Source organism: Macrobrachium nipponense, chromosome 32, assembly GCF_015104395.2.
Source record: "Macrobrachium nipponense isolate FS-2020 chromosome 32, ASM1510439v2, whole genome shotgun sequence".
Taxonomy (NCBI): domain Eukaryota; kingdom Metazoa; phylum Arthropoda; class Malacostraca; order Decapoda; family Palaemonidae; genus Macrobrachium; species Macrobrachium nipponense.
The window spans coordinates 61,821,326-61,847,825 of record NC_061094.1 but is presented as its reverse complement, the minus strand read 5'-3'; the positions used below and the strand labels follow the sequence as shown (position 1 = coordinate 61,847,825).

At 33.1% G+C, this 26,500-nt stretch overlaps 1 long non-coding RNA gene across 1 annotated transcript in view; it reads left to right on the top strand.

The window, feature by feature from the left end:
* LOC135207169 (uncharacterized) overlaps positions 1 to 18,934 on the top strand; it is a 50,210-nt gene extending 31,276 nt beyond the window's left edge. Inside the window, exons 2-3 of the long non-coding RNA XR_010312913.1 lie at positions 7,219 to 7,270; positions 18,801 to 18,934. This is a non-coding gene — a long non-coding RNA (uncharacterized LOC135207169). The remainder of the gene's footprint in view (positions 1 to 7,218; positions 7,271 to 18,800) is intronic.
* The last annotated feature ends 7,566 nt before the right edge of the window (positions 18,935 to 26,500 follow it).

The following is a 26,500-nucleotide window of genomic DNA, read 5'->3' as shown; positions in this document are numbered from 1 at the left end:
ATACCACCCAGTCGAATTAGAGGACTGTGATAGAGCAAAAAAAAAAAAAATAATAATAATCAATTCTCAGTTTTCTTTTCCAGATACTTAGAGAGCACTTATCACAAAATAGGGCTCAATAATCAAAAATGAAATAAAATAAAATAAAAAAATTAAACACAAACCATGTTAGAAATGTAACAGAAGAATCTCACAATGAAAAACATTGACAGCTTTGGAGAAAGTCTGGCGCAGCAAGAGGTAAATCACCGAACGAACGAATGAAAAAAAAGAACGAAGAGATAAGAAAACAGAACAAGCTGATAAGTTAAATCCACTTTCTATTGGGAATTTCCTTTTCTTTTCGTATCGTTTTATTTTGTTATTTTGCAGCAGCTATTTCCGCTGGTCTGACCACTCTGATGCAAAGGAAAATTGGTCATTTATTCAGATTAGTTTGGCCAAAGTGGAGAATCTCTCTCTCTCTCTCTCTCTCTCTCTCTCTCTCTCTCTCTCTCTCTCTCTCTCTCTCTCTCTCTCAAATAAACAGTTTTGGCTAAATGCTTCAACAAAATTTGTCTAGAATAACTCTCTCTCTCTCTCTCTCTCTCTCTCTCTCTCTCTCTCTCTCTCTCTCTTACTCCTTTGTAATGCTAATCTTGCGAGCTTCATTGATAATCACCGTTTTCCTAATCACGCTATTATTAACGTCATTATTTTCCCATTCCTTTCATCATCCTTATCTATATTATAATCATTATTATCATAGTATTAGGTTTTTAAATTTCCCAGTGATATGTATAGGTTTATTTGTTTTATAAGCCTCAAGAGCAATTTTCAAAATCTGTGTAATGCTAAGGATTTTACAATCGAGTCTTATTATTATTATTTTTTTTCATTTTCTATTTTTTTCTTGGGATCGGGCTTCGTGTTCCTATGATAATGGATACAATTTCCACTGGCACATCCCATATCCTTCTCATTTCTATTTTCAGGTCTTGATACTTATCCATTTTTTCCCTTTCTTTCTCTACTACTCTGTTGTCCCATGGTATTGCGACATCAGTGAGCTGTACTTTCTTCTTGATTATTATTATTATTATTATTATTATTATTATTATTATTATTATTATTATTATTATTATTATTATTATTATATTATAAACTAAAAGGGGTGATCTTAGAAACCTCATCCCAAATGAATGCTGAATCTATATTTGGAAAGTGTTTACGAGAGAATAAAATGGCAATGTTAGCGAGTGCAAATGAAAACTAGGGAGATGAAGAAGCTATGAATATTAATGTGACTGATGGAAGACGAGAGGGGGTCAATTTTCTTAGATATTAAGCAATGAATGTTGTAAATGATGGTAAGGCGTGGGACAGATTAAATCACAGCGTAACGAAACAAAAAGGAAGGTCTTAATTCGAGCGTCTCAAGGTAGGATTCTCGACCATCTCTCCTTTATGGAATTGAAGTGTGGATGTTGAAAGCAAGTGAAAGCTGAGCTGCTTAAATTGAAGGAAGGAATTGTTTGTGCAGGGTTTGTGAAGTATAATTAATAAAAGGATTTTTCACTGAACAGTCTATATTATGGTCTTATTGCACAATTCAAATAAAAGACTTAATCGCAAGATTCATGAAGCCATTTGATACCTTATAGTTAAATAGATAATGGTTAATGAATTGTGTAATGAATAATTTATACTGAAGACTTATTTGGTAGATTTATTAAGCCTGTAGATACTGAATATTTAAACTGATAAATGTTATTCTATAGTTTGATAAGAAGAGGTTCATACCATTGGAAATTGGGAAAAGAAAGATACTTATTATAAGTACGACTTTAGATATTAATGCATCTTCTGCACTGAACCCAGAATTATGTAATTAGAATCCCACATCTATCACTATTTCCCCCCCTCCCTTCCCCCTCCCCCGCCCCCTCTCAAACCATCCATTTATCAACTCCAAAGCCAATTTACCTCACTATTACGAAATTTTCATCCGAGGATGGTTACTCTCATGTAACTTCCTGTTTTAATGCCTGACATGAAAGGAATTTCATCAACGAGTGGCCGAAGAGAGAGAGAGAGAGAGAGAGAGAGAGAGAGAGAGAGAGAGAGAGGAAGTGTTAAGTTAAAGATTATATATAATCTTGCTTTTGATAAAAACGTACCCTGATCTTGATTACGTAATTTAGGATTTATGAAGCAAACGCTTAACCGTTGAACGCGGAGGTTGGGAGAGGTACGATAATTTAGGTTTTTATATTTATTTCATTTTTTAAAAAATTTTGGTGCGTTCTTCAACTTTGTTTTCTTCGTTCAGTTTTCCTGCATTTATATTTTAATGATAATAATAATAATAATAAATACTATAGCTATCCAAGTAATACTAATAATAATAATAACTAATGATAGCGGCAGCAGTAGAAGCAGAAGTAGTGTTATCAGTACAGACGCCTTTGTATTTGATTTTGTTAGAAAAAATATTATTAGAGAGAAAGAGAGAGAGAGAGAGAGAGAGAGAGAGAGAAGAAAAAATATTAGAGAGAGAGAGAGAGAGAGAGAGAGAGAGAGAGAGAGAGAGAGAAGAAAAAATATTATTAGAGAGAGAGAGATAGACCGGACACCAACCACGTAAATTCATTCCTGAGATCGATACACGTATTATTATTTGTTCTTGCACAAGCCCACCAAGACCAGATCACCCTTGCATGGGATCGAATCCGGGTTTTTTCTCTAGCTCGTGTGTGGTAATACTTTCCTCAGAGAAGATGCCCAAAGAGAGAGAGAGAGAGAACTATGATTAATTAAGAGATTGACCAATTACGAGTAGAGAGAGATAAAGGGAGAGAGCTCTACAGAGAGAGCGACTATGACCAAGTAGAGAGAGAGAGAGAGAGAGCAATAAGTAGACAGAGAGAGATGATACATCAAGTAGAGAGAGAGAGACTGTGAGAGTGAGATAGAGGAGAGAGAGACTACGATCAAGTAGAGAGAGAGAGCGACTGTGACCAAGTAGAGAGAGAGAGAGACTACGATCAAGTAGAGAGAGAGGGAGAGACTATGACCAATTAAGAGTAATTTCGTCTGAACTGTTGCAGGAACAGTAAAGAATATCTATGATCAATGAACAAGGACAAAACAATGCAAGTAACAAAGCACTATTTTCACAAAACAATTTAAACAACAACGGTATTATCATCTTTAATTCGACCCTATAAGTACTTCCTAATAACTGGTCATTTCCGCCCGCAAATTAATTCCAGTACCGGAGTCTAATTTGCGGTTCATAAATTAGCCATGCCAATTAACCGACAGGTGGGATAATTACACGCAACTCCGGAAGTCTCCTAACGAGTTGCTAAATGGTGGGGCAGTCAGTTTTGATAGAGCTATCGCGCACTCCAAAGGTCACTCACTGCCTGTAGATTAATATAGATTCTTCTCTCTCTCTCTCTCTCTCTCTCTCTCTCTCTGTATATATATATATATATATATATATATATATATATATATATATATATATATATTATATATATATATAATAATAAATAAATATATATATATATATATATAGATATATATATATATATATATATATAATATATATATATATATAAGGAAAGGTTTTTGCCACGAAGGAAAAAATGAAAAAGCGAGATAGCCGAGTACTTTCGGTCTTGTTCCGACCGTTTACTAAGGCAAACTGATTTTACAGAGGAAAACATAGTCAAAATAAGCCTTAATAAATACATACATTCTTACTTCATAAATACAGTATTGTTGACCATGTTTAATTTTTTTTTATTAAGCAGATGAATATTATACTAAAATTTTTTTTATAGATATATGTCTTTTCCCCCTAAAATCAAAGTTAGTATGAATTAAGTTATCCTGAAAAAAAAAACTTGAATTATCTAAAAATCACTCTCTTTTGATATGTGAAACACATTAAAGGTTTTTAGAGATTATTTGCTCATTAGTAGATTCTAAGTTTTATTTTTAAGCAATAAAACTAATTTCCAACATTTCTGTTATGCCACCTAATTTGTTGAGGAATATTAATTATATTAACAGCAGCGAATCTAAAACTAATATGAAAGTTGTCATATTATTTGTAATTCTTTTAGTTTTTATATGCTATGACATTCGACACTTCTTTGGAGATATATTCAGTATTTTACTAAGGCATCAGTACAACATAAGTACTACGAAAAGCAGGATTCCGCCCCCCCCCCCCAAAGAAAAATATATTTAACATCAAAACGATTTTATCTCTGACCTAAAATTTCTTTCCTTCTCGCAATGAACAGAAAAGACCTAAGACCTTGAATCCCAAAAGAAAATTAAATTTTAATATCAAAACAATTTTATCTCTGACTTAAAATTTCTTTTCTTCTCGCAATTGACAGAAAAGACCTAAGACCTTGAATCCCAAAAGAAAAATAAATGTTACTATCAAAACAATCTTATCTCTGACTTAAAATTTCTTTTCTTCCCGCAATTGACAGAAAAGACCTAAGACCTTGAATCCCAAAAGAAAAATAAATTTTAATATCAAAACAATTTTACCTCTGACTTAAAATTTCTTTCCTTCTCGCAATTAACAGAAAAGACCTAAGACCTTGAATCCCAAAAGAAAAATAAATTTTAATAACAAAAATATTTTATCCCTGACTTAAAATTTCGTTGCTTCGTGAAATTTGCAGAAAAGACTTTAAATCGCTTACAAAACTTTCCTTTTGCACTTACAGCCAGAATGAGGAAACATTTGCAGCCGTTTCTTCGAATTAAGACATCTCCATAATTCCATATGTGCTTGTAAAAGTTTCCCCATTAAGGACGGGAAGTCTCCCATTTTCCGAAAAGCGTAATATTTTTGAGTTATACGGCAAATAAGAAGGGTTAGGATGCAATAATATAAAGAGATAACCTGTATTAGAGAGAGAGAGAGAGAGAGAGAGAGAGAGAGAGAGAGAGAGAGAGAGAGAGAGTTGCGAGACTTTGTATGTACCTGTTGTGATTCGCTACTTTGTTGTGTTCCAATAATACCTTATTTTTACGAGGCTTTGTATGTACCTGTTGTGATTCGCTGCTTTGTTGTGTTCCAATAATACCTTATTTTTACGAGACTTTGTATGTACCTGTTGTGATTCGCTGCTTTGTTGTGTTCCAATAATACCTTATTTTTAGCTATGAAGTTTTCTTTTCTTTTTGCAGCAATTCTTCGCTTCAGTATAAGTTGTTCACTTGTATTTACATATCATTTTAAAATATGTAAATAAAAGTAAACATCTTCAGTAGAAAACTGAAAGCAGTTTTTTTGTTTTTGTTTGGTTTAATTCTTCGCTTGTTTTATCAAAGACACTATGCTTTCATCTTCATGTAAGAATCTCTCTCTCTCTCTCTCTCTCTCTCTCTCTCTCTCTCTCTCATACAGGTTATTTGTTTATATTATTGCATCCTAACCCTTCTTATTTGCCGTATTTCTGGTCTTGGCTACAATAGGACCTCTCTCTCTCTCTCTCTATAACGGTTATTTGTTTATTTATTATTGCATCCTAACCCTTCTTATTTGCCGTATTTCTGGTCTTGGCTACAATAGGACATCTCTCTCTCTCTCTCTCTCTCTCTCTCTCTCTCTCTCTCATACAGGTAATTTCTATATTATTGCATCCTTTCTTATTTGCCTTATTTCTTGTCTGGGCAACAATAGGACACCAGGCTAGAGGCTTTATGAGCCACTGCTCTTGACAATTGAAAAAATAATATCATATAATATAATATAATCAAAACGCCATGATTCCACTGCACAGAATAAACGGTCCATTACGTTTGCAGTTTTTTTTAAACGTTTTTTTTTCTTTACTTTTTTTTTTTTTTTTTACTTTTCGCTTCGCTGGAGTTGTTTTTTTTCAAACGCGTAAATGGAAATGGTCCTTTCCCGCTCTTATTTATTAATTAATAGAATGAGAGTTTTATGACAGTTTTTTTTTCATTATTATTCTGCTCTCCGTAAATGGAAAACGAAATTCGTGTTGATGCGTTATAATTCATATTGACTAATGGCACTTGAATTTTTTTTATCGTCGTGTTTTATTTTTTTTAATTTGTCCGCTGTCATATCGTGTGTTTTTTGGACATTGTTCACATGTAAACTGGGAGATCGTTTCCTTCTTGTAATCGTTTTACACACACACACACACACACACACATATATATATATATATATATATATATATGTGTGTGTGGTGTGTGTGTGTGTGTGTGTGCGTGTGTAAATAACGGTACAACAGATTATTATTATATATGATTTTAATATACAGACACGTATGAATGGAATACGGTGATTATTGCTTTTGCTAATTCGTTCCGGAAACACAAAGAGAGAGAGAGAGAGAGAGAGAGAGAGAGAGAGAGAGAGAGAGAGAGAGAGAGAGAATGAAACGAACAAAAACGAATCTTCCAAAAGAGACAAAGGTTCCCCGCTAAGCTAATTTGGGATTCGACTCTTTCATTCTTCACTTGACTCTTTGTTAAGGGAATAAAAGGCTATATATCTAACCAAATCCTTTTTAATCTCTGGCAAATAACTCTTCCTCCATTTTTGCGGTACCCGTATTAAAATTTATTTTTTTATCTGTTAAATGTGTTTGATTTCAATGCATCGCGAATAAACAGAAAAAATTTGTTGTTAAAGTGTAATTTTTTTTATTTGATATAGTCTCACAGACTGTATGAAAATCACAAAATCCTAAATAGAATTCGTTACATAAAATTGGAATTTTCATTTGACTCAGTCTCACAGATATATAAAAGTCACCAATTTTGAAAGGAATTTGTTATATAGAATTGGTATTTTTTCTATATTTGATACAGTCTCATAAAAAATGTACAAAAATCGCCAATCTTTAATGGAATTTTTCATATAAGACTGGAATTTTGTTTGGATTCAATATCGCAGAAATTGTATAAAGATCTCTTAAAGGGAATTTGTTGTATAAAATTGAAATCGTCATTTCATTCAATCTCACAGAAATTATATAAAGATCTACTGTAGTAAAGTCATTTATAAATGAATCATTTTTGTCACACCAAGTGGGACCAATATCACTATTGTAATATCGAATCTCCTGCCCCCAAATATGAGAATGATTATAATTCTATTAAATCTATTATTGATTCTTCCAAAATTAATTTCTATCTTAATAAAAAAAATTATCTTTCCAGATTCTGATTCGTGCAAAGGCAAAAAGGGTGATGTCAACGAATGGAACAAAAGGTAAATTGATTTTTTCATTTCATGCTTGTCAAACTATTAGTTGCTGTTTTTTAAGCGGCTAAAAGATAAATTTATAGGGATGAGAAGGACTAATGGCTAAAGTAAGTTGATTAGGCTTTTATTGCACGAGTGTAGAAACAAAGATTATTACTTTTTAAGCTGCTGAATGACAGGTTTATAGAGGTGTCAATCAAATTTTCATGCCACAGTGATAAGAATTTAAAGATATTCTTAAGAGACAAGAATAGCTCTTAAACATAGATTTATAGGGACTATACATTAAATTAACCTGTCTCAGTGGAAAGCAGTGCTAAGAAATTAGTTTAAACTATTCTTAAGAAGTGAGACACGCGTTTATATAGATAGATTTATAGGGATAGTAAGTGAAATTTCCCTGTCTCAATGGAAAGCAGTGATAAGAAGATAGTTTAAAATATTCTTAAGAAGTGAGACTAGCTTTTAAACAGATATAGGGACGATAAATTAAATTAGCCTGTCTCAATGAAAAGCAGTGCTAAGAAATTGGTTTAAACTATTCTTAAGAAGTGAGACTAGCGTTTATATAGATAGATTTATAGGAATAGTAAGTGAAATTTCCTTGTCTCGATGGAGAGCAGTGATTAGAAGGGAGTTTAAAATATTCTTAAGAAGTGAGATCAGCTTTTAAACAGATATAGGATGATAAATGATGTTAGCCTGTCCCAGATGACAACCAGTGAAAGGAAACTAGTTCAAAACATTCTTAAGAAGTTAGACTGACTTTTAAACAGACATAATACATTGCCAAGGAGTGAGACTAGCTTTTAAGCAGAAATAGGGATGCTAAATTATGTTACCTTGTCCCAGATGAAAACCAGTGAAGGACTCCAGTTCAAAACATTCTTAAGAAGTTAGACTGACTTTTAAACAGGCTTAATACTTTGCCAAGGCGTAAATTATGCCCGATTGACAGTCCTCCCAGACGTTTCCCCAATCCCGCTGACATCCTACACTTTCCAACGAAGCTCGCACTACAACTTTTAGCTCCGGAGATATATATATGTCTCTCTCGCGGATCCGGACAGACAGCGCAAATTAAACGAAATATAAATAAAGATAAAAACTCTTCTTCCGGTATTGGAGGCCATTCATCGTTGCAGTCAGTGAGAGATGTCCTAAATCTTCGTCGGAGATAAGTCCTCCGAGGGGGGGGGGGGGGGGTTGGGGGGAGAAGTGGGGGGGGGGGGTGGTAAAAAGGAAAATGTTAAATGGCAGTTTTATGCGGCTGGGAACAGGTGGTGGGGCAAGTCCCCCGGTGGCCTTGGTGTGGGGGGGGGAGATAGGTTTTCCGGATTTTATTTTCGTCATAATGGATTAGGAAAGAAAGAGAAGTAAGCGAGATATGTGTGCATATATGCGTGCATATATGTATATATACATATATGTGTATATGTGTGTGTATAGTATATGTATGTAATGTGTATATGTATGCAACATTTGTCAAATTCTCCTAATAAACATGGGCTCTAAAGTAATAACATAATATATATATATATAATATATATATATATATATATATATATATATATATATATATATATATATATATATACACGTCTCTGAGAGCTAGACATTAATCCTCAGTGTATCCAATATAACATTGCTTTCAACAGTTAAATATTATTCCCTGGTCAGTGCTTTTCAGCAATTTAATATTTAATTCTAATGGAGTATCTTCACACTTAAGCTAAACTGCCTATAACATCAATTTCTTACTGATGTATGTAATAGATATCGCTGTTGGCCTAGCATCAAACTGTTATTGATAAGCCGAATTTTTTAAGAATATCGGTGACTTACCGTTATATTTCAGTCTTATTTGTAAGAACTTTCAATATTACCGGACAAAGGTTTCATGCAAATAATAACCGAACCAGTATTCATTTTTTAACCGTGGAATTATTATGAGAGAAGGTAAAAAAAAAGACGAAAACTCGTTACGGATGCAATATATCATTTTATCCCCGAGTGCAAATATGAATTGCATCCACGCTCTAGTGTTTATCTAAACTCCACTTTCCAATGTTTACATTATGACGTCACCGTGAGTCTTCCGATCTATTTTGGGGATACAATTTCTCGTTCGCCAATGAACGGGTGAGTGCTTCATGCGATTTGCTATCTTGTTGTTGTTGCTATAAGGATTATATTTTAATTATTTATCTTGTGTTATTTTACCTGATTTTTTAAAACATTTATTTGAATAATAATACTTACCTGGATAATTAATAAGTTATAAGGATTGTAGTTTTCATGATCTACTGTACAATATTGTTTCCGTTTTTTTTTGGGGGGGGGGGGGCATTTAAGTAATGAGTGACAGATAAATATATAAGTGAATGCAGCATTTTTATTAGAATTTGTATCTATAATTCAGAAAAATGCTTGCAAGTTTTTCATGTGATTATTGACCAAAAAAGTACTTTGGTGATATCAAACAAATTTATTTAAGAATTGTGTATATTCAGCTGTTCTAAATCAATATTAAAATATTAATATATTAGAATCTATATTTAAAGATAACATCTGCCTGATTTTCATATGGTTATTAATACGAAAAAATACTTCTGTTCATAATTAATAACAATGCATTATATATATATATATATATATATATATATATATATATATATATATATGTATGTATGTATGTATGTATGTATGTATGTATATCCAGAGTATATTAAATTCTACATAAACATTTTGCAATATTAATTTTACATCTTTCATGGTTAACAGAAACTCAGTTAAAAAATATACAAAGAATGCATTCAAATTCTAAATAAACATTTGCAATGTTAATATTATTTCATCATTATACACCGTAAGGTTAGTAGCGCATTCAAATTCTAAATAAACATTTACAATGATAATATTATATTTCTCATTATATAACGAAAGATTAGTAATGCATTCAAATTCTAATAAACATTTGCAATGTTAATATTCTTCATTATAAACTAAGGTTAGTAGCGCATTCAAATTCTTAATAAGGTTTTTTCAATGTTAATAATATTTTTCATTATATACCGTAAGATTAGTAATGCATCAAATTTTTTTTTTTAATAAACATTACAATGTTAATATTATTTCTTCATTAAATGCCGCAAATTGGAAATATATATATATATATATATATATATAAATATATATATATATATATATATATATATATATATATATATATAATACACAGACAAAACCTTCAAATTCCAAATAATCATTTCAGAACATCAGTTTCATTTTGAAAACCCGAAATGGGTTAACATCACCATACGTAGGAACTAACAACGCTGAGATATATCTCGCACCCGAATTTATTTTCGAATTTACGCTCCTGTATTAACATTCGCAATGCAAGGTGGGTAAAAATTATAATATAGCACGAGAACATACGAATATATATTTACGCAAAGAATCTGCGTCCCCCTGACAATGGGAATACAGAGAGAGAGGCTAAAAGCCGGAGGCTCTCATTATGTGACTCGCCTTTGTACGAAAGATAATGCAGGCACAGTAATCCTGCATTGTGAGAGAGCGCGAGATGGGCAAGATATTAGGGTTTCAAAGGATATGAGGGCCGGGGGGAGGGGGGAGGGAGATATGGGGTGGGTGGGTGGGGGGGGGAGAGAGAGAGATGAAATAGGTAAAAAATTTGCAGGGCGTAGATAATATTTTTTTTTTTCAAAATTCAGTTACTTTAAAAAAAAAGGTTAAGAGGACGCGGAGAGAGAGAGAGAGAGAGAGAGAGAGAGAGAGAGAGAGAGAGAAACTGCGTCAAAATTTGTAGGTCGTGGATAAGAATTTTTTTCGAAATTTAGTTACTTAAAACAAATTAGAGGACACAGAAGAGAGAGAGAGAGAGAGAGAGAGAGAGAGAGAGAGAGAGAGAGAGAGATGAAGTAGGCAGGATGTATGTTCCACCTCTCTTGAAGGATAAGTCTTTCAAAAGTATCCCTCAGGCGAGGTGAAACATACATCCTGCCTATGTGAACTCTCTCGAGAGACTCAGAGTTTTCAGCCCTGTGATTGGCTTATCAACAGCCAATCATGAGCGTCAAAATGGACGGGCCTAGACATCAGATGCCCGGTTGATGTGAATCTACAATAGCGAGCTGGTAGTACGTGAATTCCTGTTGAGTTCAACAGCTTCCAATTAAAGAATTAAACTGCTGGCCGACTGAAAAGTGCTCGTTCGGTTTGTGAAGGTAATTGGAAAGCAGAGAGACGGGTAACGAATGGTAATCATGAATTTTGGAAAAATGAAAACGGTCGATTAGTGCATCTGTTTTAGTGTGAATGTAATGGTCGATGGCGTACGAGTATGTATGGGGACTTTGAATACGTACTTTCGTAGTTTATTCTGCATTTTCAAGCTCAGACTGTATGAACTTGAAAATTTAGAATAAAATACTGTAGTACCTGTTCATAGTCCCTGTTTCACCTACCTTCTTACGTGTATTTGTGACACACACACACACACACACACACACATATATATATATTACGATATATATATATATTATAGAGAGAGAGAGAGAGAGAGAGAGAGAGAGTACTATATTACAGAGCCTGCTGTCTCTCTTCTGAAATATAGTACATGCTCTCTAATATTTTAGCCGTTTTCCATGGGCTCCTTTTATTAGATGGAATTCCGTTGTAATAGAACATTTTTACCAGTGATATATATACATATATATTTGTGTGTGTGTGTGTGTGGGTAAATATTTATGTATATATGTAAGTGGGTGTTGATATGTATGTATGTACGTGTGCTGGACGAGAGAGGGACTAAAGAAATTACATGCGTACATAACAAACAGCTACGCCTCTCGTCTTAACAAATAAATCTTCAGACACTAATTCAGATTAACAAGAAAAAAATAATACCCAGTAATCATTGCCAGTATGGGAGACACAAAGACCACTTCCCCATCACCTTTAATAAACAAGATTTTCGTGAAAAAGAAATTAGAAAAAAAGAAGGAAAACAAAAAAAATTAAAATGGAAATTCTGAAGAGCAATGGAAGAGAAAGGTAGGCTAAGCAACTTTTCCTGCAAGTCATTTTTGAAGGGGGGAGGGGGGGCAGCAGCTGAGGGGGGGGGGGGGGGGGTACGAGGGTGTTGGGGGTTGGGGGGCCGGAGGCGGGGGCGGGGTCAGGGAAAATGCGTCTTCAGGAAGGCATTGTAAGTTCGAGATAATACAGGAGTTATTATTCTCTCGACAATGGGAGGGGAACTCTCTCTCTCTCTCTCTCTCTCTCTCTCTCTCTCTCTCTCTCTCTCTCTCTCTCTGTTCTGCTGCTTATGCTCCTACTCATTGGAACGTTCCCTCGCTGAAATTGTAGATGCGATCTCTCTCTCTCTCTCTCTCTCTCCTCTCTCTCTCTCTCTCTCTCTTCTTCTTCTTCTTCTTCTTCTTCTGTTTACTGGAATACTAGATTCCTGATATTTTGGCCAAAATGTATGGGAACTTTCCACTTAATTCTAGCGCTAACATAAACGTGTTGCAAATGTTGCAAATTAAATAATCGAAGTCTCGAGAGGAATCCTTTGTATATCAGTTTGTTAATAGGGAAGTAATATCACAAAAAGGCTAATCAGAGATTGTATTTAATGAGCCAAAATGTAAAGAGGTTCACTTACATCTTCTGTATTCAATATTCTGGTAACTGAGTGAAGTACAAATCGACCCCAAACCTTAACACTTATATAGATAAATATATATAGGGATTATTATATATATATATATCTATATATATATATTTATATATATATATATATATATGATAGTATATATATATATATTATATTATATATATATATATATATATACATATATATATATATACTTTTAATTTATATAACGTAATTATTAAGTTTAGTATATAGGCTATTATTACTTTATAGTATATAATATTATTATTAGTATTATTATATTACTATGTATCGTAATGAAATGAAAATTGAAACGAAATACAGCTTGGGGAAAATTGAATATGGAGCAACAAACAAGCTTCAACCCTTGAAATAGGGGACTCACTCTCTCTCTCTCTCTCTCTCTCTCTCTCTCTCTCTCTCTCTCTCTCTCTCTCTCTGACGTAGTGTCATCCACTCAAATCAGAAATCTGAATAAACTCCTTTTGCATACATTTGTCGTATGTGTCCCTCTTCCTCTCAAACTCTCGGTTATACAGTTCTTGGTAACCATTTGCATAGTAGGGACTTTTTTTTCCCTTTTTGCCTTTTCATTCAATGTTCGTTGACTTTTGGCATGTTTTCCCCCCCTTCTTTGTTCCCTTTCTACTTCTTCCTTTTTTCCGCTTCTTCCCTCTCCACTTCTGCTCGAAAGTCTCTTATGTTCATCACATTCTCTTTCCTCTCCCTCTTCATCATTCTCTGGTTTTTACACTTTTTTTTTTTATCTTATTTATGAATAGATCTCCGGAAAATCAACGTAAATTATCCACTTGCATGACACTCGAGTTTGTTACTCTTTTGCTTCTCTTTGATACACATGCAATGCGGACATACACACACACACACACACACACACACACGTTTGATATATAATGGTCATTCGATCACCAGACGCAGCAGCGTTGGGTACGGAGACTGCTTGAATGGGATACCAACAAGAAAAAAAAAAAGGTAGATTTTGAAACGAGCTCTTGGCCATATATATATATATATATATATATATATATATATATATATATAGATATATATATATATATATATATATATAATCTGATATCCTACGTATATATTTTATATGGAAACTAGTAGGTAAATTCGATTTTATCACCGATAGAAAATGATTACCGTTGCTATATAAAATCTTAGACATTCAAGCTAAAATTACTTATTAGCTAAAATTAGACAGAGATGGCATTATTCCTGCCTATTAACACAAAATTACAATAGCCTTTACCATCAACAATGTCATGATTTTCCAATTGCCTAAAATAAACATATATATAAATTATACTGATGATGGTTCATTACCGGTGAAAAAACCACATCTATGAAAAGTATTATAATGATATAATAGTATAATGAGGTACATAAAGGTATATGATGAGGTATGTAATACTGACCTATATTAACATGACAGGTTCGAAAGGTAAAGGGCTGGCAATATATATATATATATATATATATATATATATATATATATATATATATATATACATATAATATGTGTAATAGTGTTGTATTTACTTAATTTCTTCCCTCAATCTTAACTCATGAAGAAATTCCCGTTAAATTATATCATTCAGTTGAGATCCATTTTGAACTTTCACAAATACTTCAAACTTATTTCAGAAAAAGTTAATAGCCCACCTTTCGAGACTGTCATGTTAATAGGTCAGTATACATACCTCATCATACCTTTATGTACCTCATTATACTATTATATCATTATAATACTTTTCATAGATGTGGTTTTCCCACGGGTAATGAACCATCATCAGTAATAATTTATATATATGTTTATCTAGGCAATTGAAAATCATTACATTGTTGATGGTAAAGGCTATTGTAATTTTGTGTTAATAGGCAGGAATAATGCCATCTCTTTCTAATTTTAGCTAATAAGTAATTTTAGCTTGTATGTGTAAGATTTTATATTGCAACGGTAATCTTTTTCTATTGGTGATAAAATCGTATTTACCTATTGTGCATATAGAATTCGTAGGATATCAGATAAATAAATATGAAACTGTTAGATATCTGAATTATCTTTCTAATGACGTATTGGGGCTTATAGACCTTTACAAGGTATAGATAACCTGGCATCGTAAACACAAACACCTATTCAATATCTTACGCGTAATCCTACAAATCTTCTTGTTGGGAGTTAGTTTTTGTAGGTACCTTTTCAAAATAAAAGAAAAAAAAGGTACCTTAATGAACGCCTCTCTTTTCTCCCCTTAAAAAACGCCGGCTGCGAAAAAAAAGAGACTTTAAAGTACCATAATGAACGCAATCTCCAAAACGCAGCTTAATGAACGCACCCCCTTTCCCTCCCACCCAGGCCGCGAAAAGACGAACGGATCATTTCTACCTTCCCCCGGGCGAAGTACTCATTAAAACGCGATGTTATGATTACCGCGGGATTTCGTCTGAATGGGCGCAGCTCGGATTGCCTCCTGCCTTTCTTTTTTTTTTCTTTCGCTCAGAGAGGTCCAATTAGGCAAATCCTCTCTGCGTGTGTGTGTGTTTTAACCCGTCCGGGAAGTGTCCGCGCCGTCGGCTTCCGCCGCTGTCACCCCGCGCACCACACGCGTATACGTGTCAGGTCTGGCGTCTCGTCTGAATGTCAAGAGAAGAAATATATATATATATATATATATATATATATATATATATATATATATATATATATATATATATATATATATATATATATATATATATATATATATATATATATATATATATGTCGTTATGTCGTGGTCGGTCAGATTGCTCTAAGTATTGGCTGGAGAAGGATCTGGGATTAGCCCGTAAATGACATAAAAGAGTTAAGGGGGCCGGCCGGCTAATGCCATTTTTTAAGGACGGGAATTTGTTATTCATACCACTTAATAAGGTGACTTGGGACATCTCCAAACCGCATATGATTTTCGCCTCTGACCATCGGTTTTGTGACGCCAGGGCGATTTATCCCGAAAATAACCATTTTTCAAATTCTATCTCCTCCCTTGATATTTAATATTAAGACCTAGGATTACTACCATATATGGACCTAATGTACACCTCCAATCGAATGGGGAGTTTTTTTTCTAAAAGTCATTTTTTTGCTAAATATGAATTTTTTCAATATGGTAAAAAAAATAAACCCTATAAATCAGGAGAAAAAAATTTATGAAAAAAAGACGAAACAAAAATTGAAAAAAAGGCTCTATTTGATTGTTCTATAATGTCTTTCTGAGTTATATACCAAATTCCAATGTTTTAGCTTTAAAACTAAGTGAGAAGATAGATTTTGAAGGTCAGTAAGTACAGTTTTGAGATACGGGAGTTCAATTTTCCTTCGTATTTCTATTAAGACAATGTTAATAAATAATGATTATTGTGAATGTATATTTCTTTTTTGTGTATTAATAAACCAAAACTTTTTTTATTTATCATAATTTAATCATAAATGATGATCCCTTTGCTCATATATCGTAGCTTGGGGCACTGCTTGAGGCAACATGGGGCACTCCTTCCTATGCAACTCTCTCTCTCCCCTTCACTAACTCGGCTTATTACAGCGAATTTTCTTCTTCTGTATGTTAGCGAGATGTTTTCCTTGTATTTTCCTCTTTGGGCATGATGAAATTCTTGCCGAAACAAAGATAAACAAACGTAAATGCAAGAGAATGTCAGAGGTGAAACTCGAAGGCGTACTACTCTCTTTTTACAAAGGCAATTTAATAAATCATGATTATTATGGAATTTAATTATTCCATTTTTGGGTACTGAAAAACCAAAAACTTTTGTTATTTATCATAAATGAAGATCTCTTTGCTCAAAGATCGTAGCCTTGGGCACAGTGTGACGTGTGCTGTCAGGTTACTACGCAACCCTTCCTAGCAACCCTCCCCTCTCTCTTCACTAACTACGCGTATATTATGATATTCTGTAATAATACTTGAGCGATTTTTCTTCGTCTGTATGTTAGCGAGATGTTTTCTTTGTCTTTTCCTCATTGGCATGATGAAATTCTTGCCGAAACATACATAAACATATGTAAAAGCAAGCGAATGTCAGAGGTGAAATCGAACGTGTAGACTACTGGAAGTTTGTGCTTGCACTGATGGTTGGACTTGGTAGCTGACTGAAGTGAAGTCTCCCTTCTCGACTCGGGGAATGTCTACAGATGCCATTTCTCCTAATTTCTTTAATAATTATCAAAATTTACGATAATAGAAGAAATATTGCATTTTCTTGTACGGATCAATGTTTTAGGCTTATTGAGTTACTTTTATAATGAAAACAGAAATAACCAAGAATAATAAATGATATATATATATATATATATATATATATATATATATATATATATATATATATATATGGGATGCACCACAAAAAATAATAATAATAGCTCATTATCTCGTTAATGTCCTATTGGCATCTCTCCCCCATAATTGCAGTTCGATTTTGTAAATATTTGATGTAGTTTCCCTTTCTTGCATTGGCTCGAAAAGACCTGCATTTTTTAAATCGTAAATACGATAAGCTTTTGTATAAAAGAGTTATAATTCTCTAGTATAAATGACTTAGGTGAGTGTTTTCCATATTTCCATATTACCACTTCAGTATATGAAACCTATTCACATGGAGCCATTGACTTGAAATTCAAGCTTCGAAAGCATGTTGGTTTCAACCTCCCACCGCCAAAGATCCCCCCCAAACACTGCTGCAGCAGTAACTGATCATGATACAGAGCCAGCGAAGTGTCATCGCCCTGGGGAAGGCGCGAACCCACGACATCTGAGTGGCATACCACGACACTAACCCCTATACCACCGGACCAGCTGAAATGAATGGAACATAGAAAAATAATTTAATATTTAGCAGATTTCCCCCTTCGCTTGATCAATAAAGAGAAATGAAATATATCATCAAGAACACTTATGAAGTAACTGAATATTGAAAAGCATAGTGATAAAGAGAAGGAATTCTTCTAGATAATCATTTATTCCTTTTCTTTGTGCCATTCTTGGAAACAAACAACACTCGCCTAAACCACTTACACTGGATAATGATATCTATTTCCGCAAAGGTTTGTCGTAATCGCGATAAAGAAAAAAGCAATACAGGTCTTTTCGAGTTAATGGAAGAAGCGAGGACTGCGGCAAATATTTACATACGGAACTGCAATTATGGAGAGGAGAGAGAGAGAGAGAGAGAGAGAGAGAGAGAGAGAGAGAGAGAGAGAGACCAACAAGGATATCGCTCAAATAACGGATCATATTTTATATTTGTCTTTGATACGTCCCACATGAATGATATCCTTGGTTATTTTCGTTCTCATGATCAAAATTCAGTACGTACATATATATATATATATATATATATATATATATATATATATATATATATATATATATATATATATATATAATATGTATATATTATATACAAGAAAAGCAGTTAAATACTTTTAATCCCTCTGAATCCGTTGCCGACCCCCCTCACACCTCTCTCTCTCTCTCTCTCTCTCTCTCTCTCTCTCTCTCTCTCTCTCTCTCTCTCTCTCTCTCTAAAAGTGTGCATTCTTCCATTGTGTGAATTCCCTCGATCCTTGGCTGCTGATGGTGATGATGCAGTTCAGGTCTCTCTCTCTCTCTCTCTCTCTCTCTCTCTCTCTCTCTTTCCAACCTCACCTGGTCTCCCCCAGCCACCGCCCCCGCCCCCTCTTTCGTCACCTGGGGCAGCATTGCCTTCATTATATTAAAAAGTGCATTCAGTAGTCTTCCTTTATTCCAGTTCTCCAGCCTTCCCCTGTTCAACTGGAACCTGGAAAACCCCCTTCAGCTTCTTTCTGGAGTGCCTTTCGCCGGATGTGCCTTCCAGCTTCAAGAGGAACGAGTGTTTATTACAAAGGAAAAGAAGATTTAAAAAAAACACACACATATATATATATATATATATAAACAATGCACTCCATATCATACTTACGCCTGAGGTGATGAGTTGCTCTTTCAACAAAAGTCATTCGAATGGTTATTACTTTGAAATTTATGATTCAACTGCGTAATAGTGTTCTGCTGACGTATTTCTGTCCGTTGAATACAAACGTAACCTTGCATATGTTATAACTTACAAATGAATGCGTAATAGTGTTCTGCTGACGTATTTCTGTACGTTGAATACAAACGTAACCTTGCATATATTATAACTTACAAATGCATGCGTAATAGTGTTCTGCTGACGTATTTCTGTCTATTAAATACATACGTAACCTTGCATATGTTATTTAAAGTTACCTGAATATGCATGTCTTCTATATGAGCTAACTACTTGCAAATTTTTGGCTTATCTTCGAAATAGTGTTTTTGTTTACGTATTTCTATCTGTTAATTACATATGTAGCCTTGCATATTTTTTGTATAGACATTACCTAAATATACATCCTTGTCTCTCATACACACATGTAACCATAAAATTATTAATTTTGGACAGTACCTGAATATACATACAATTCTCCTTGTATCTTAACTGTTTGCATTTTATCTATTTTGTTTATTATTTGTTTAGTTATTTTTTTCTTTGTAAAAACTGATATCTTCTTTCTGAATTTCTTATCTCCTTCTGTTAGTTTTTCTTTCAAATGAATGCCATATTCTTTGGAATTTGATTTTCAGGTCAGTGGTCCGTGTTTTGGGCTTATGAATAGGGTCCATCACTTTAATAATAATAATAATAATAATAATAATAATAATAATAATAATAATAATAATAATAGAACAACCCAGAATGTAGAACTGGATAACATGAAGAAGTAAAGTCCGTTACAGTTGTAATATACCAAAGAACCTCATTAAGTGTTTTAATTATGCCAAAAAAAAACTAAGTAGAATCAACTGGAATTTACTTAACGTTAAAAACTCGGTACTTGCATCTAACGACCGTTGATGACAGATATGAAAACGCTAAAGAAAACGGGAACTTCAAAGTACAGTGGGGCTCATATCTCATGCGATATGATTCTCTTTGTATTGTACACATTCTCAGACTCAGCGTGACGTTGCCAAGTAGTGCTAATATTTTTCTTTTTTTATTTGTAATGTCCTTCGTGTCGAAAAGCTTGCGAATTCACAGCTAACCCTATTTTCTTTATGGTTAAATAGATATGATCCCTTTTATGCATTAGTATAATTCTTAATCTGTGTGATTTGAACTTGCTCAGTTCAAAGTGCGGTGTGATAAGGTTAGCGGTGCCATCAATGAAAGCACACTTAACATGCTCCTCGGACTGGTCAACATAACCACGTCTGCAGCATTATGACAGTAGACCTAATAAGCTCAGCAGTCATAACAACAATTTCAAAGTAGGAATATGAATTAAAACAAGTTTTCTTTGAATGTTGAAGTTTGAGGCTACGTTTAAGCTGCCTGTATGTTGGAAAATGTTTTATAGGCCTAAAAAATAATCTAAGCTTTCTGAGATGTAATCTGTTACTAATGTTTTTATTTGTAGAGATTACCTGTTCTTTGATGAATGGAAGATGATGATGATTTTGGTTATATGGAGAAGATGGCTATTAATCGAAATATCCTAATTACTAATATCAAGGCGTATGGAATACTTGCTTTTCAACTGAGTTACAATATTATTTTCTTAAAAGTCCTTCTGCTCGCTTTTGGTGTATAATTTATTCTTTCATAAGGTAACTTGAAGTGCAAGAATGTTTAGATAACCTCATTTGCTTTCTGGCCAGAAATTGTCAATATAGAGATGTGAATGTTAAGTGTAAAGTAAAGAAATCTAACACCTAGGCCTATGAATAATATCTTGGCTTTGACAAATAAGCGAACATTTGCTACTATGCTATCATTTTTGAAATATCTAAGAAACACAACAAATAATTATGTATGAAAATCCAAATATTCCTTTACCACATATAAAGTAAATGTTTTCCGGATAATATCATGGTCGCTACTCATTGTAGACCTACTTATATACCAGGTGGTTGTTGTTGCACCGACACTAATAATACGTCACACATACTCCCCTCACACGTCGATATCGGTGGGCGCATTCTACTTTTGTATATACATATTTACAATTTGTCAGCGTTGAGGTGTAAAAGCAATCAAATAGGACTATTTCAAATTTTATGATTGCTTTAGAAGCATTATTAATGTTACGACATTTTTTTTTTCGTTTTTTTTTATTTATTTAACATTTGAACTGAGGTTTGATGACGACTTCGTTTTGGTTAAATGCTTCAGCAATGAGTGAACGAAAGTTTTGAAAATGTTTCGTAAGAGTTTTTCGGAAATTAGGCTACACGTGACATTTTCTTACAGTTTTTAAATGTATGACAGATGTCACTCTTATGAAATATATTAAGGCCTTATTGTATGCGATAATTGTGTTTTCGCATTAAAATAATTGATAAATATGGAGCATACTAGGTTGCCAGTTAGTGAATTTTGAACGAAATCCTATGGAGTCATGTCGCATGAGATTTGAGCATCACTGTACCTGCGCACGTATTAAACTTCAGGATCATATCAGCATCTATGGGACAGGGACAGAAGGACTGCTCCTATAGGGAGAATGGGAGAGGAGTATGCTCAATGCCTTTTCCAGACAGTGCTGGAATATACCACACATAGCCTCAGCATTTTGGAATTCCTTTCATAAAACCTTTATTTTTCCAGGGTAAGCCATAGGAGGTCGGCTCATATTTTATATCGAAATACAAAGGGTGACGTTCACAGTGATTATAAATACACTGGTATATGTTAATATTGATTAAAAAAATCACTGTACATTTTTTAATATATATTCCACGTATTCATGGTATAACCAACAAAACAGAACGCCTTTTGCAAACTCTTTTATTCAATGTGCTAAACATTTCTCAGTTTCCCAGCGCATAACAGCCTTATTTTGTTTTGCCATTTTTGAAGCAGGATTTCGTCCGCAGCTTTCGATATTCTGACATTTTTCAAAGAGCGAAGACCCATCATGTAAGATTCATCTGTCTCACCTTGACAACAGCGTAGGTGATGTTTTCACTCGGAAAATTCTGTGCCTTTTCCAGAAGTAGGATTTCCTTATTCATATGAGCGTTTCTTGGAATATTACTCGTTGTTAGGAAAGGGATACGAAGCTTATTTATAGTATTTTTCATCACGTTTGTTTTCCCAAACGAATATTTTTCAGTCTTTGATGTAAAAAGTTTTAGTTTTCTGTAAAAGAAAACTACTGGGAAGGCTTTGTCTGTCCGTCCTCACTTTTTCAGTCCGGCCTCATATCTTACAAACTAATGAGGTTAGAGGGCTGCAAATTGACATGCTAATCATCCACTCTCCAATATTCAAACTTATCAAATTGCAGCCCTCTAGCGCCAGTAGGTTTTACTTGATTGAAGGTTAAAGTTAGCCATAATCGTGCTTCTGGCAACGGAACAACCACAGGCCACCACGGCAGTCTGAGAGATTCATGGGCCGCGGCTCATACGGCATTATACCGAGACCACCGAAAGATAGATCCATTTTCGGTGGCCTTGATTATACACGGTACAGAAAACTCGATTGCTCCGAAGGAACTTCGCAGCATTTTTACTTGTTTTCTGTTTGCATTTCCAGAGTAATGAACTGGACCAGAGTTATTTTTTCATTAAGAGACTAACATTTTTTTTAAATTAATGTTTTACTTGTCATTAGCAAGGGAATATCACGATTGCTTATCTTATTTCTGTCACATGTTTTGCCTTCAATATAAATCCGAAGTTATTTTTTCTTTTTTTGTCCGTGATATAAATTTTCTTTATTTATTTATTTATTTTATTTTTTTTTTTTTGGTCAGTGATACAAAGTTTTCTGATCTTTTTTTCTGTATCATTTAAAAGGTAATATACATGACCTCTTTTAAGGAATTATAGTTATCTTTTAAATGATAGAGAAGCATCTTATGCATTTTTTAAAAGGACTTTTGAGTAATTGCTTTTCATCTTCTGTCTCGTCTACGTCTTTTTGAGATGAGATTGACACAGATAAAAATAATTGCTAAAATTGACTAAGATAAAAATGATTGCTAAAATTGACAAAGATAAAAATGATTTCTTTTTATCATTAACAAAATTGGGTTCTTAATCTTACTGCATCATTCATAATAATGTATCTTGGCTGGAAACGAATCTCCAGTAAATGTCATGAAGACTTTAAGAATTTCAGTTAGAAATATATTGATGCGTTACTTACAGACTTTAACCAGCCCGAGAAAGAGCCTTTATTAGACCCAGAGGTCTGGATTAACTAATCCTTTATAATAATAATAATAATAATAATAATAATAATAATAATAATAATAATAATAATAATAATAATAATAATAATAATAAAAATAATAATAAATATAATAATAATAATAATAATAATAATAATAATAATAATAAAATATAATAATACTTACAGATTCTTAAACGAAATTACATTATACGTTATAAAGACTCGGTTCAAGTTATTTCAGTTCAAAATAACATTGAAACACAACTCTGGGACAGATATATCTTTGAAACCATTTTCTTTTGTCTTTCTTTGGCCATGTTTCTAAATAGTTGAAGATATAACTTTTTAGTCTTATCAGTAAATATTTAGCACTTAGTAACTTTTATTCTGATTCTATTTCTAGATACTTAACTAGTTAAAGCAATAAATTCTCACATTAATGATTGGTTCTCGTATTACCATAAATATACTGACTTTCCCTTATAAATTTTATAGATACTCTACATCATGAACATAGGATCGATGGCACTTTGTTGTAACATTTCCTAAAATATAGACTAGAGCACTGCAGTACCTTTATATAATATTTATATGTATATATATATATATATATATATATATATATATATATATATATTATATTTTTATATATATATATATATCTATATATATATATATATATATATACATAGTACATACATACGAGTATATATAATGAAGCTTATATATTTCCAAAAAAGTCATCACGCCAATCGATTAACCACTTTGCTTCAAAACACCCCCTACCGAAGTCTACCTTATATCAACCCTGCCTTCCCAGTAAAGCCTTCAGCCATTTGACTGAATGCAAGTCAACTTTCGGCCTTGGAACTCTCCACTTGACCCCTTATTTCCAACCCTTCAATGTGCTCTCCTCTTTCGCTTATTCACCAAAACACCTATTCGTCTCTGGCTCCTCATAGCAGCCTCCTTCAGTTTACTTTTTGCGTAAACTCGCTGGGAGAAAGAATCCACTTTTATAAAAGAGCTAAGTTTGTCAGCTCTGGGAGATCCTCTCAAGCAAGAGTGAGTGAAAGGGAAGTGTTTGAGGTTCCTTGGGGTGTTGCAATTCAGAGGTTTTATTAAGTGTGCCCTGAGCATGTGCTTGTTATTATTATTATTATTATTATTATTATTATTATTATTATTATTATTATTATTATTATTATTATTATTATTATTAATTATTCAGATTTTTTCCGAAGCGTGCGTCTGTGGCTCTGTTTGTTTGTACCTTCTATATATATATAATATAATATATCTAATATATATCTATATATATATATATCTATATATATATATATAATATATATATTATATCCATACATACATAATATATACATCATATGTATCTATATATATATATATATATATATATATATATAGTTACATACATATATACATATATCTATAATATACTATATATATCTATATCTATATATAATATATATATATATATACATACATATATAATCTATCTATACTATAATATATATATTATATCTTATATACTCTCTATTATCATATATATATTATATCTATTATATATATATATACTCATTATGTTATCTACATATATATACCTATAATATCTCTCTCTCTCTCTCTATACTCTCTCTCGCTCTGCTCTCTCTCTCTCTCTCTGTCTCTCTATCTATCTCTCTATCTCTCTCTCTATCCACTCTATCGATATCATATATATATACTACCTACTAACGCTACATGTTCTCTAGCTTATATTTTTTGGCCTCCTCCTCCTTCTCCTCCCCCCCCACTACTCCTCCGCCTCCTCTCCTCCTCCTCCTCCTTCCCTCACTCCTCCTCCTCCTCCTCCCTTTCCTCCTCCTCACTCCTCTCTCTCCTCCCGATCTCTATCCTTCTCATACCACCATCTCGCTCTCTCTCTCTCTCATATCACATCTCGCCTCCTTAAATCATTATATCAATCGACCTGACTTGACTTCCGCAGAAATACGGTTCGTTTGTCTCGGGGCCAACAGAGAGTTAACTCGCGGAAGGGAATCTCTAATAATTCCTAATGGAGGGATACATCGCTCTCCATTTTTGTCTGTGTTTTTCGGGGAGGTGAATTAGGGTTGATAATGGGTTTCCGCTGCCCCCCCCCCCCCCTCCATGTCCGAAAGAAATCATAATGAGAAATTCAGGAGTGGTGGGAATTGGCATCGTGGATGGGTGCTATAATTGTTCTAGTTTTTGGCAGTGATATGTATATATATATATATATATATTATATATATATATATTTATATATATATATATATATATGTATATATATATATATATATATATATACAATATATGTATATGTGTGTATATATATATATATATATATATATATATATATATATATATATATATATATATATTCCAACCTACTCGAGATGCTTAATTGCTCTTCGAAAAAAATTATTCATAATGCAATGACAGTATGTATACTCCACATTTATAGATTGAATAATATGCACGTGCATAGTTAAGTTATTTTAAATTTGGTAATTATTAAGTGTACTTAATTCTTTTTAAAAATTATCGATTTGGTCTGTATGAAACTGAACAATTTACAAGTGCCTAGTTAAATCACTTTAATTTTAATTTTAGTTAAGTGTAAATAAATTTTAAAGATTCGCTCTGTATAAAACTAGACAAAATTGCAATAGCCTTGTTAAATTATTTTAATTTTAATCTAGTTAAGTATTCCTAAATTTAAATAATGAGTTTCATTCTTTATAAAATGTGCATCTTAAGTAATTTTTATTTCAATCCTAATTAAGTTTACTTAACTTAAAAAAATAGTTATTTAGTCTGTATGAAACTAATCGCTTGTATATTGAATCCTCTTAATTATTATTAAATCATTTAATTTTTTTAAATCAGGCTTCATAAATCTAAGCAGTTTACACGTTTATAGTTACTTTTAACTATCCTAAATAAAAAAAATAGAGATTAAAAAAAATTTACTCTAAAGCCCCGAATCATTTCAAAACTCTGGAGCTGTTTGGCAACTGCCAACGAGATAAATGCCATGCGGCGAAATTTAAAATTATAAGTAATCTCTCTGACACGCTGGGATATTTCAGACTCCGCCCTTGGCAACATTCCAGGGAATCGGGGGGAATAAAATGCGATTCCTGGAATGGAAGAGATGTGAAGTGGTCATTCAC